The sequence below is a fragment of the Macrobrachium nipponense genome, chromosome 12, assembly GCF_015104395.2.
Source record: "Macrobrachium nipponense isolate FS-2020 chromosome 12, ASM1510439v2, whole genome shotgun sequence".
Lineage (NCBI taxonomy): Eukaryota > Metazoa > Arthropoda > Malacostraca > Decapoda > Palaemonidae > Macrobrachium > Macrobrachium nipponense.
In genome coordinates this window covers 8710476-8723844 of record NC_087205.1, presented here as the reverse complement: position 1 = coordinate 8723844, position 13369 = coordinate 8710476, and the positions used below count along the sequence as shown (strand labels likewise).

The following is a 13369-nucleotide window of genomic DNA, read 5'->3' as shown; positions in this document are numbered from 1 at the left end:
ATTGAAAATAAGAAAAAACCTGAACATACGTGCAAGGGAGCAGTGAATTTGGACCCCTAAACTGTAAGCTTACCAATCCTACATCATATGTCCTTCGATAGTAAAAATATGGTTGTTATAAAGTGTGCTTTAAACATTTCTAATTTCTAATGTTCATTTCTTTTCTTGTAAAGCTTTATATATACCAGCACCACTAAACTTGCCCCACTTCATACTAGGCTAATCATGATAAGGAGACTTACGACCACAACATAAAATCACCAAAAATTTCAAATATATAATGGTTTCAAGTAAAACAATACCCAAAATTCTCCCAATTTTTCGTGAGCATGACATAGGCTAGGTAGGTAAAGAGGTCTAGCTAATCTTAACAACTAGGGTAAAATACCAAATAGTAGCCACCTGGCGGCCAACTCTACCACAGCGTGACCACCTTCCAGAAAATTGGAAATTATGGCCTTAATTTGTGACTTGGGAGAAAAAACTTACTTCGAGTGGAAAGTAAGAGGTCTCGAGATGTTGCTTCCACAGACGCTGGCTCCTGACTAATGTCTATCCTGGGTTACAGGACGTGTTAAAGTACTTTTTCAGGAAGGTAGTCGTGCTACACCCTACGTAGAAAGGATTAGGCTAGGGCTTCCCTAGCATAGACCCAACCTATAAGTAATGTTCTGGGACGACGTCCATTACAACCATAAACAGTATTTCTACAGAAGCAGTCCGCACGGACTGCAAGGAACGTAACCGCGGATACGACATCCACTAGGGATTGGGGGCCGTCCAATGTATTTCGCCGTGTTTAGTACTGGCCCCTGGGGGGTTAATTACAGTCGTCCGAATAAATATTACTTAAAATTCTTGTTCAGTAGGTAAAACTGCATAGAAAAACCGTAACTGCCATCTAGTCCAGGCCGCCGCGGATAAGTACCCTAGATCTACCCCATAAACTTGTAAGTACCCTAGATCTACCCCATAAACTTATGAATGGAAAAAAGGTATAGATCTAAGGTAGCAATCAGACAGGGGCTGTTCGACTAGGTTAGGCTAGTCTCCCCTTGAATAGGAAACCCACGTAGATACTAAACCCCTACGCCTGTTATAATTCATCAACGGCGGAAAATACCGAAACCAACTTAAGTTTAATAGGTAAAAGATCTTGAGAGAGAGAGAGAGAGAGAGTTACTACTTAACCTAGCTCGGCTAAGAAGAAGAAGGGGGAGGCTGGCAGCAGCTAACCTAACACAGCCTTGAACTGGAACCCACCTTTTGACAGCTGCGTTATATCAGACAAGTACACTATTCTGGGCCACTCACCTTTCGATCTGCGATTTCGGGAGTCGCCGGGTCGAAATCGACACCGAAATTAACAAATCACATCCACGGATAAGGAGCGCGACGGTCGTGCACTGAAGGGAATTGTCCCACTTAAATTCGTACCCAAATGCAATTGGTGATGATCGCATAGGAGCCTATGTTGGTTCGAAGCGGCTTCGGGACGTTTCGAAGCACCAAAACAAAGATTTCGTAACTCTCTCTCTCTCTCTCTCTCTCTCTCTCTCTCTCTCTCTCTTCTTTCTTTCTCTCTCTCTCTCTCTCTCTCTCTCTCTCTCTCTCTCTCTCTCTCTCTCTCTCTCTCTCTCTCTCTCTCTCTCTCTCTCTCTGTTCTACGCCAGTTTTAGTAGCCATCAATCAATCAATCTCCCTTCCCAAAGGTATATTACAATAATCATTTCATAAACAAAACAATAGAACAATATGCAACAATAACAAATATTCCCAACTCTCTCTCTCTCTCTCGTCTCTCTCCTCTCTCTCTCTCTCTCTCTCTCTCTCTCTCTCTCTCTCTATCTGGTGGTAATTGTCATTTCATAAATAGGAAATGATATGCAACTCACGTAGGCAAGCTGAACAGATCTCAACACAGGGTGATAAGAGCGGCAATTACTCGCAAGTTGAATGTGTCAATATTTACGTTCAGCATAACAATAATTTCTGAATCGGAAATGGGATTTGGTAACTCATGCAACTCTAAAATGTAATTTGAATATGATTCTTGTAGGATAAGCGCTATATACAACAACAAAGGTCATTTGGCAATTATATATATATATATATATATATATAATATATATATATATATATATGTATATGTATATATATATATATATATATATATATATATATATATATATATATATATATATATATATATATATATATATAATTTCACCATTATAAAGGGTTTCATTAAACTCTTGGTTTTAAGCAAAGCTTTTGAGATGAAGCTGTTAAAGCAATGTTGTTTTAACCCTGTTTGAAGGCACCAACTACTTAATTTGCTGCTTAGTATTCAACAATGGCAAAATATATTTTATGTTACTCAATGCTGTTTTAACCCTGTTTGAAGGCACCACAATAGTCCAATTACCAATTACTTAATTCTTTGCTTAGTAGTCAACAATGGCGCAATATATTTTAAGCGACTGAATCCATTATCCCATTTTGGCACGGGGGTCGAACGCCGCAGAATCTTGCTCAGTAGGTTTGCTTACAACTGACATGACACGTGTTTTAGGAAATATAGACGTCATAATGACAGTTTTAGTTTAAATAAGGAGTTGAAGCAAAGTTGCGTAAGTCGCCATAGCTGATAAATATCTTGATGATTAGACTAAATGTCGGAAATCAGAGAGAGGTCAGTTGACGCCGGTGCAAGGTTGTCGGATGAGAAAAATGAGTTATTAGGAACACAGAATAGCTGATGCTTGCCGGTAAATCAGTACTGATTTGGGATAGTGAAGAGAAAATAAGGGAATAATGAGATTTTAAAGTGTTTTCGAAAGGAGAAAGTTCAGCCAAGAGTAAATGCAAGTAAGAATTGAGATTTGGAAATGGGTCAACGAATGCTAACATATGGATGACGGTATAGACTGAAAGCGTTTGGTTCATATAGGAATGTGTGAGCAAATCTAACAAACAGCAGTAAGATGACAGAGAAAAGGTAGTTCACAATATAGAGAAATCAAGATAGGTAGCAGGGTGTTTACAAAAAATTGGAAGGAACTTCGGGTTCGATGAAAAGCATGGTTGGAATGTGTGAAAGGATCGTAGAGCCAACATTGTCCTGTGAAAGTGAAGTTTGGATGATAAATACAAATAAAAAGGCGATTGAAGCTGTAGACATGAATAACTTGGGTAGTATGTGGGACTTGATAAGAACTGGAATGGTGAAAAATAAGAAATACACAGAAGTATCAAACAGGTCAGCTTGTGTGAAAGGAGTTGGGGATATTTGATCTGGTTCCATCATGTGAAAAGAATGGAGGGTCGCGGACGATGGGATGGTTAAGTGTTCAATTCAGAAATGTTAGGCGGAAAGGGAGAACAAGACCTAGAAAATATTCGATAGAGTGGAAGGAGTATTTAGTAGGAAAGGACTAAATATCCAGGAGTGGCAAAGATATGAGCAGTTGATGGTGATGAAGTTAATTTGGGCTGCAGGGTTTGACAAGCTGCTGCTAGGCCTTTGTTGTAGGTGCAGGATGAGGCTAAGGCTGTAGAATTGTTGTACCGGTTTTCCTTTGGAGTCATATTGTGGTTGGGGAAAAGACCTAGCGTTGAAATTTAATAAAAACAATGGGCACGGTGCTTCACTCGAACGAAGAAATTCATTCTGTCGACATTTTTATATTACAGCCAAGGTTGAGGGTGGCGGTGGTTCTAGCTATGTATGAATGTGTATTTGGGCAAATTTTTTTGGGTTTATGTGTGTATGTCTGTGTCTATCTCCCTCAAAACTGTTGCAAACTTATTCCCCATGTGGAATTTTTCGCGTGAACTTTAGTGTGTACCGTATAGTTTGAATAGTTGTTGCATTCTGGGTCAAAATTTTGATAGATATTGCAAGTTTTCATTAGCTTACATAAAGTTCATATCAGCTCATATGGTAAACCTTATTACTCTTGCATAGATAATATCTATTAGTGTTTACATTTATCTTGTTTACATTTATCTTGTTTTTAATATTGGCCGTCCAGCTTTTATATTTATTTTTAAAACAAACCTAGAAAAAGGTTGGTTATAAAATTTAGTCATATCCTTCCGTTCACAAATCCTCTTACATTCTTATCAGATTGTTGACAATATAAAGTGTATTACGTAAAACCTTCACAGGGACTTTGACTGGTGACTCAATTTTTATCAAAAGGAATAACAGTATTTGCAGGAAAGTTTTCACTCAAATCCCATCCTGCCATCCACGCCCCATGACACAACTGTTCAACAGCACTTACGACTGCGATACTCTCCTTTTCGTCTGTAACGCCTCGTTCGAACTGGTCGAGTCACGAGGATATCCAAAGATCTACTTTTAAAATATAAGGAATAAAAAAATAATAAAAAATAAAAACTATAATGCATTTCTGGCTAACAGGCAACATTACGTGGAGTTCGCTTCATAAAAATGATTATGCATTCCTTGAAAGTATGATTAAGATCTATAACGCAAGAAGAAGAAGCAGAAGAAGAAGAAAGAAGAAGAAGAAGAAGAAGAAGAAGAACAACAACAACAACAACAACAACAACAACAACAACAACAACAACAATAAGAAGAAGAAACATTAATACTGTTCTTAGGTATGGAATAAATGGCATGATGTAATGAAACTGGCAAATTGACGAGGCATAAAAAATGAGAGAAGGTAGATGAAAGGAAGATTATCAATCAGGTGGTGTATACCCGAAATTCTTTTCATGTATCAAAAGTCACATTCTTTGCTGTATTCGTGCGAAGAATTCTTAGAGAGAGAGAGAGAGAGAGAGAGAGAGAGAGAGAAGAGAGAGAGAGAGAGAGAGAGAGAGAGAGAGAGAGAGGTTGGGGGAATTCATTTGTTCCAAATATCTTGACTTATTTTTCTTTTTTTTTATTTAGAGCACATTTAAATCTAAATTTCAACTCCTCTTAGAGAGTATACCGCTATCTCACAATATATTAGTTAGCCAATTAATACTATCCGTTTTCTTTGATGCCCGTGTTTATGTTTATTTAAAGCTTCGTTCAGTGGTTCGTGATTCGTTACTATCTCAGTGGTTTGCTCGGAATGAATTAAAGAGCTCGAATCGTATGCTCTTATTTTTTCTTTTAATGTAGGGTTGAAGCTACAGTGCCACTTCTTCTAAAGCCATGCAATAATGTAAGTTACGACAGTTATATGATAGTTGTAAAAAAGAGAACAAATACACTTAGTTTCCTAACACCTGGAAATAATTATATAAAAAATTAATCGTCCGTCACACATGTGCGTGCCATTGATCATACTTTCTATAGAAGGTAAAATGATAAAATTCTTATTTGACACTTCTGAGATCAAAGTAATTTGTGTGCAAGACTTTTATGATGCGGTACTAGTTTGTATGGTAGATTAACCGATAACTAAAATTTAAAACTTAATGATTTAGGTGATTTGTTTACAATTTTCCATTTACTCAAAACATACGCGTCAGGCTCGCCTCCTTATGCTCGAACCTGTTCAAAGAAACGAGAGCGCATCGTAAAATACTTCTTTGTCGTTAAGCAATACCCATTTCGGGAGAAGGTAATTTCAAGCCAGTTCTCTGACTCTGAGGACCGTCCTCTACTCCTCGTCCAAGACATTCCGGTTGTGAACTTATAATACAGGTTTCCAAGCAGCAAATTGCGAAGCATTCTTGAAACCAATGAATGGAATAATGTACCGTGAAGTCATTACTACTTAGTCGATAAGCATAATAATTGTGTCAGGTCAGTGAATGTTGCTTTTCTGTTGTCATTTTACCACTTCTGTGATTAAATCGTGATTTGCATTTTGCAAAACCCGTTCGGAGTGACGTTATAAACCAACAGAAAGCGGAACGGCCAGAAAAAAGAAGAAAAAAAAAAAAAAAAAAAAACTAGGTTAAGCGACGAGCGGAAATTACACGACGTTATAAGTAAGGCCTAGAGAAAACTGTCATGGTTTCAAAGAAATAAAATGTTCTAACGTAACTATTGTTTTTTGTAATTGTTGTTGTCTATAAGCAGTGAGCTCAAAAATTAAATGCGCGCACACATACGAACGTCTTTGCAAACGCATCTCAACATTGATAATCATTAAAACGACATTGTTTGATAGTCGTGCACCTAATCTCTAAATTTTCGCTCAATATTTGGATATGGTTATGGGAGTTTTAGATTTACGTGTCTGAAAAAAACTGTCGTGAATTTCTTTAATATTTATCATTTGTTAAATTTATTTATCACGTGTAGATGAAAAAAAAAAAAAAAAACTAGAGAATCTGGATAAAGGTACGATTCACATTGTGTCTGACTCGGTTACGTCACATTAATTGATGCTCCGGACTGAAAGGAAATCAAACTTGCGAGAAATTGAAAGGAACCTGGTAGGAACTGGGCAATCAGCAGACAATGCATTACTGCTATTAAAAAAAAAAAAATGACGCTGTTGTATTTGCTACTTGGCTAATACCTGCAGTTTGGCGATCGACTCTGCTTAGGAAGCGTACAAAAGAAATTCTATCGCTCCTTCAGGCACTTGGGGAAGAAGGCTTCTCCATATTTTAGAATGGCGTATAAGAGGACAGACACTTCAATTCAGGGGAGCAATGACGAGTAAGAATTATTATTTATTATTTTTTTTAATTTGTGAAGTCGGAACAAGACTTGCAATTATGGTTTGTCTATAGGCAGGTAAATTTGTTCTGTTAGATTACTACATGTTGGAAAGACAGAATATCAGTGCAACAGAAGTAGCTAATGAAATAGATATATATTAATGAGTGTAAAGGAGAGAAAAGATAACTGTTTCACTCCACACGGAGCAAACATGTTGTCACGAGCACTACAGGAAATTAGGAATAGCTGTGTCAAGTCCTCCAAGGAAACCAGTGCTTCTAATCAAAGATAGCTTTCATAGGTATACTATACACCCTGGGGAGAACATTTTGGAAGACAAATGCGTGCATAAGTTTATTTATTTATTTATTTTCCCCAGAATTTGACAAAAAAGTAGGATGTTTCGGTGATATGAGAAAATGCTGTAATAGACGCTAGCTGTCACTGCTTCCCCCGAAGTTTGTTTGTATGGTGCTTTTACGTTGCATGGAACCATTGGTTATTCAGCAACGGGACCAACGGCTTTACGTGACTTCCGAACCACGTCGGGAGTGAACTTCTATCACCAGAAATACACATCTCTTGCTCCTCAATGGAATGGCCTAGAATCGAACCCACGACCACCGAGGTGGGACGCTAATACCATACCAACCACGTCGCTTAGGCGCTCTGCCCTGGAAGTGAAATGTATTTAAATGGTCAATGACTTTAGAAACAGGAATGTTTGTGCTTAACCATTGAATTGATATTTTCTTTACCCGACACAAATATATGGAGAGGTCTTCTCTAGAATCATGTCTAAAAACATCGATTTTTTTTTTAAAGATGGACACTGATTTACCCTGCTAAGAAAAAAGAAAGAAACTATAAAGTACTGAAAATTACTTTATTTTTTTAAAAGATGTATGCCCATAAACATTTAAGTTGTTATTGTTATACCTTATCAAGCTCTTATAAATATGCTATAGTAAGATTTTTGCACATTTCAGTCACACTTTGCTTAAAAGATAAAAGCTATTATACAAGAGCAACATTGGCCTCAATTCAAGGACTTTATATGTTTTAACGTTGATAGGCATAGCGAAGGAGGGATTGGTCTCATGAAATATATCCGAAATCAACCGCTATATTACCTAATATACTTCGTGATGTAGTGCATCGTGCTTTTCCAGGGTAATTGTTACTGTTAGATCTAGCTGACCTAATTTCTGGCAAACGCTCTGATTACTTGAAGTTGTTCAATGGTAATCTACATAATTTAATGCTTCTCGGCGTCGCGTAATCAAACGGTGTAACAATGTTTTGCTTTATTGTAGCTCCAGTTTCATCTGTCCTTTTGCTGTAAAGACAACTGTTATTTTTGATCCTCACAAAACAGCTCCATGAGAAAAATGTTTGAAATGTGATACCATAGCTAAAAGGGGGAAGTTTGTAATTAATTCAATAACATATAATACAATGCTGTACAGTGTATGTTAACTGACCATATTATTATGACCTAAATCTTGATTTTATAGAAAATGGATCAAATATATTCATAGAAAACGTTACAGCCCACGTCTAGGCATTGACGCTTGTAAAATGATATTTTAAATAACTTTTATTCAAACATCCCATTAATCTCACTAGCCTAAATAGTTAACGAAGTATGTGATTTTACAATTTTTTGTGAATTACCACCAGTTTTCAAGATAAAAACATTTCCACGTAAACAAACCTACTATATATGTACTTGACATTTTTGTTTAAATACATGCAACAAGCATCTTATGTACTATAGGCTAGATTTTCTCATCGGTCGTGATAAGGGTATTTACAATCCCAGAGTTTATGACGTCATGTGTTGTGTTATACAGTTCCTGAAGTTTAAGTTTGACCTGTTACTGGTATTAGGCTAGTTTTCTAGATAGTTTGAAGCTTGAACACAGTTTCAATTTAGAAATGCATCTAATCGTATCTTAAAGTCACTCGGTTTACGAATGTTAACTGCATATGCTTATCGGAGACTGGACGCCCCTGAGGAGGCAAGAAAGAACTGAATTTATTGATTTGTCATAGGAACTAGGTTATGTTTGGCATGCAGGGTACGGCTAGGCTAATGGAAATCTATACGGAAAGTATACATTCTATAAAAGGACGTGACAAGCACTTCTATTCGTTTTCGTTGTCGATAGGGCCAGTACGGGTGGTTACTTATTTCGACCGCAGATGTCGGATTTCATTCTTTTTCTCTGTGATTTTCACACACTCGTAAAACCTGTTTCCCATCGAAGGCATTCATTATATGTGGGCAACTGGCATCGTCTCCTAAGAGTCGATTTATTAAAAGGTCAATAGAGCCAGAAACCTGATACAATTTTCTGACGTAGGTTCGAACAAAAAGAAGATGAAGAAAAAGAAGCGCAAAGGATCGAAGGGCAAAGCTTCATGCCTTAGAAGGAAGAAAGGTTAAAGAGTAAGAAAATGGCAGCAAGAAACGAAAACCTTGAAGCTTGCAGACTCTTGATGATAGGAGCGGTGAATCACATTCAAATCACAAAAACCTAAGAAAAATATGCGTTTCACGCTGAATTCTCGAATGTACAAATTGCAAAATTACTTCGTTTTTTATATGATAATTATTATTTCCTTAAAGGAAATCACTTGACCAGTATAATTTTTGAGGTACGTAGCGTATAGTGTGTGTGTGTGTGTGTGTCAGCTTGAGGGAAACTACACTTCGTAAACCAGTTCATTAACGTGAGTTTTATTTTTTTAAATATTATGCTCTAAGACTATTAAATTGTAAATACTGCAAATTCACAACGATTACCAGAATCTAACTTAGATTTCAATGAGACGATAGATTTTTTTCGTTAAAATTCGCCTCCATCTTTTGGATGGCTTATTATGACGTAATTTTGCTGAAAATTCGATGAAATTTGTTGGGTCTTAATTCGGTGTTTTGTGGTTCAAAGGTGAAAATATCTTCTAGTAAAAATTTCGTTTAACGTTTTTTTTCTTTATTAAGAAGCCTGAATTCACAAGGAATTATTTCTTTTGGTAGTCTAATGTCTCCTCCCATCGACAATTGAAAAAAGCATCGACATACGAACAGTGATTTCAGAGCAATGGTGGTGTGTTTTGAACTAACAAATCATCGGATACGATTATTTGATTAATAGACCAGTCTTATCGACTGCAGTTTATGAGCGGAATCCGATAAAACCTGACAATTTAATATAGAAAGTCATTCACTCTTATTCTTGTGTTTTAATTGAAAGCAAGGCTGAGAGGGAAAGGAAAGTTTCAATTTAAGAAATCATTTGTTTATATTTCCAGTATTATGTTTGTGTGTGATTGCACGATGGACAGAAGGTGAAATCGATGAGAGAGAGAGAGAGAGAGAGAGAGAGAGAGAGAGAGAGAGAGAGAGAGAGAGAGAGAGAGAGAGTTCATTTATGCTCATCTGATTTTTGTTTCAGATTTTTCTTTTTTGTTTTAGCTTATCAGTGTAGGAATTCATTGCTTAGAGCAGAATAAGAGTGAATGACTTTTCATATCAAATTGTCAGGTTTTATTGGTGATTCCCCTCATTACCTGCAGTTGATAAGACTGGTCTTTTCATCAAAAAATCGTAGCCAGTGATTAACTAGTTTTTTTTTTTTTAACTCTTCACTTGTGATAAGTTCTCTCTGGCGTGAAGTATAAACACAGACGATTCTGCAATACTTTTCTTTTCCATTGCACAACCACAATTAAAATCATATAGTCGTCGTATTCATTAACTTTTCTTTTAAGTTTCTAAAAGCAGTAGTTTGTTTTTGTTCATGATAGCAGTCAGTTTCCTCTTTCATAATATTCAAATTGAGCCAAATTTGTACCTTTTTTGCCGTATCAGTAAATGAAGACGATATAATTACCAATCATTATTTTTTAAAGATCGATCTAACGGAAACGATACAATAATGCAAGTGAATGGTCATTGCTTTGTACGCACGATGACGGTTTTTTTTTTTACCTTCTTCGAAAGACAACTTATACGTTACCAGAACTGAGTGAAGGCTGATCAGTATAGACCTAAATCAGTGCATAGCATTAGCATCAATCCGCATACTATTTTGAAAAAGTGAGCGTTGACTCTAACATATTCCGAAATGTGCATTTAGGTTGTTATGCAAAAATCATCGTCCATAGTTTTTCCAGTGTGTTTTTCATTTGCAGATAGAAATGAAAAAAAAAATAGAATCTAGGGTTTCTCTCGACCGATGCATTTGATTATTTCGTCTAATGCAAGAGGGTTTCTGTTTTCTGCAAACGGATAATAGTTCATGGGGGATTTACGCAAGAGGTTATTCTACACAACAAGGGTACTTTGTGTTTAATTGTTGCAGGCACAATGTATTTACATGTGCTTTGGTGACAGTCGCTGTGCGCTGACCCTTGGCTAATAGTAGAGTATTTTTAAACATGACGGCGTTTTTCTGCAAGGGCAGCGAACCGTTTGTTTACTCTTCGTTAAAACTTGAATCGAGTCTATTTATAGTTTTTTAAACGTTTTACGCTGATGAAACCTGGTAGATTTAAACCTCACGTATTTTCCAACATTGTCAATTAGAAGCCTTCATTTGTTCCATTTGACCTTTTGAGTTTAAATCTTGCCGGTCAATCCTGGTTGCTGCTTCAGTGTTGCCAAAGCATTTTGAGGAAATTCCTCGAGATATTTCTTGGTATGTGATACAAATTTAAAGGCATTGGCAGCTATGAGTGAAAATGGAGGAAGTATTTTATCATTACTACCATTCCTCAACGTTCACCTTTTTAAAATGCTAATAGCAAGATAATCACAATAAATTTTCTCGTGATCAGTTTCGAATTGAAGGAGAAACTCTGTAGTCCTTGGAGTTGCGATTCCAGCGTCCTTTGGATAACTAATGCCATACTGTAGACAGTTTCAGGTGACGTCACGATGCCTAATTATTCAGTAAGTTCTTATATATATCTGATATTCAGAACGGCGATATGTGTACTTATTAAAAATTTGGCTTTAATGATAAACATGATTTGTGTGGGCAGGCAACTGACACGCCGAACAATGTGACAGCCTTTGCCTATCGTCGTAATACATCAATGCTGCCTACCACTTACCATAGGTATAAACAAAAATACAAATGTTTTGTACAGTTCGAGATGACGTCACGGTGCCTGGAAACAGGAAAAGTATTAGAATCATCGTTTATTTTTAATGAAATAAGCATTAATTTTTAAAAAATCACCGTAATGACAGAGAGTCTCCCAATATTCTAGAAGCCATTGCGTCTACGTAAATTGTTTGGCAATGCCTATCGTAAAAGCTAACTGTGGCATACCGCTAATATAAACAATAATAAGACCGATAAAACCGAAGAATGTATCCTATAAACAGTTGCTGGTGACGTCATGGTGTTTACAGAGGCAGCAAATCCAAAAATAATTAAGTGATGAATAGCCTGACAATGAGGAAATCAAGTGAATGATCGATATCGGAATTTTCTGTATATCATCCGTTTTCATATACAGAAAATTCCGAGTCGGTAAACGTCCTGTAATTTTACTTACCATATTGTCAGCTCCTGCCTACCACTAAAATAAGCAGAAACAGTAACATTGTGTCCTAAATATACTTTAAGATTACTGATTTAATCTCATGGGTATAAAGAATTCACATATATTAACTGCTGGATTTGTATGTCTCGTCCAAACAGGAAAGTTTCTCCTGCAAAAGAAAGAAAGAAAGAAAAAAATAATTCATGAAACTTTTACACAATGAAGTTTCTCTATAGTTATCGTTCACAGTTAATTTTAATTTGACTGACATATTTTTAAACGTGACTTTTTATTTTTTTTTAGGATAGCCAGCCATTAACTCATAGTGAACACGATTCGAGCCAGTAATTCTTTTAATTACCTTTTAATCTGGCGAAATGTAATAAAGGTTTACCCAATGAATTAATTTCTGCCAAATTGAAAGCATTAATTTTGCATCATATGAACTTTCAAAATTCTTTAAATTTCGTATTGCCTTAAGTGCTGCCAAGTTAACTGAGAAAATTCCTAGAGACTTTTTTGTTTTGGGGAGTTCTTGGCGTAATAGTGAAGACTCGGGCATATCTTCTTAAAAGGAGAAACTTTTCTGCGAAAAGCTATCATCCACTTGAATATTCCAAATTTTCATTGCTAATAGCAATAAAAATATAATAATTTTTTCAAATGATCGCTTCCGAATTAAGGTAGAGGCCCTGTAATCCATGGAGAGCACTGTTCCATAATCCTTGGTGTAACAAACGCCATCCTATAGACTGTTTCAGATGACGTCATGGTGCAAGAGACTTCGGCAAATCTTTGCATTCATCGGTCGTTTTCAATTATACAATAATCAAAGTTTTTATGCCATAGAACTGCTATTTATGAATGACATTATCTATTCATGTGGGAAAGTAACATGGCCAGTAATGCGTCCAGTCGTTGCCTACCGTGGTATGTAAATTCAGTATACTACGGACATGAAAAAGTAATAAAAACAAAACTTTTTGTGCAGTGCAAGGTGACATCACGATGGCTAGGAAACCGGTCAAGTATATCAAGCTTCGTTTATGTTTTAGTGCTATTCCCTCGATTTTATTATATATATTTCCTCATGAGATGAAAAGGATCCGAAAAAAAAAATTGTCAGACAAAATTTTTTGCCGTTGACTACCTTCT

At 36.3% G+C, this 13369-nt stretch overlaps 1 protein-coding gene across 3 annotated transcripts in view; it reads right to left on the bottom strand.

Annotated features, from left to right (window-relative positions):
• The window catches only part of LOC135224338 (uncharacterized), a 227642-nt gene extending 226173 nt beyond the window's left edge, over positions 1-1469 (bottom strand). The window contains exon 1 of one of the 3 annotated variants that reach the window (XM_064263245.1): positions 1315-1469. The gene's annotated coding sequence lies outside the window, so the exon portion shown is untranslated. Of the gene's footprint in view, positions 1-1263 lie in introns of all 3 variants that reach the window. The other 2 variants (XM_064263246.1, XM_064263242.1) reach the window with 2 other exon arrangements.
• Between the last annotated feature and the right edge of the window lie 11900 nt (positions 1470-13369).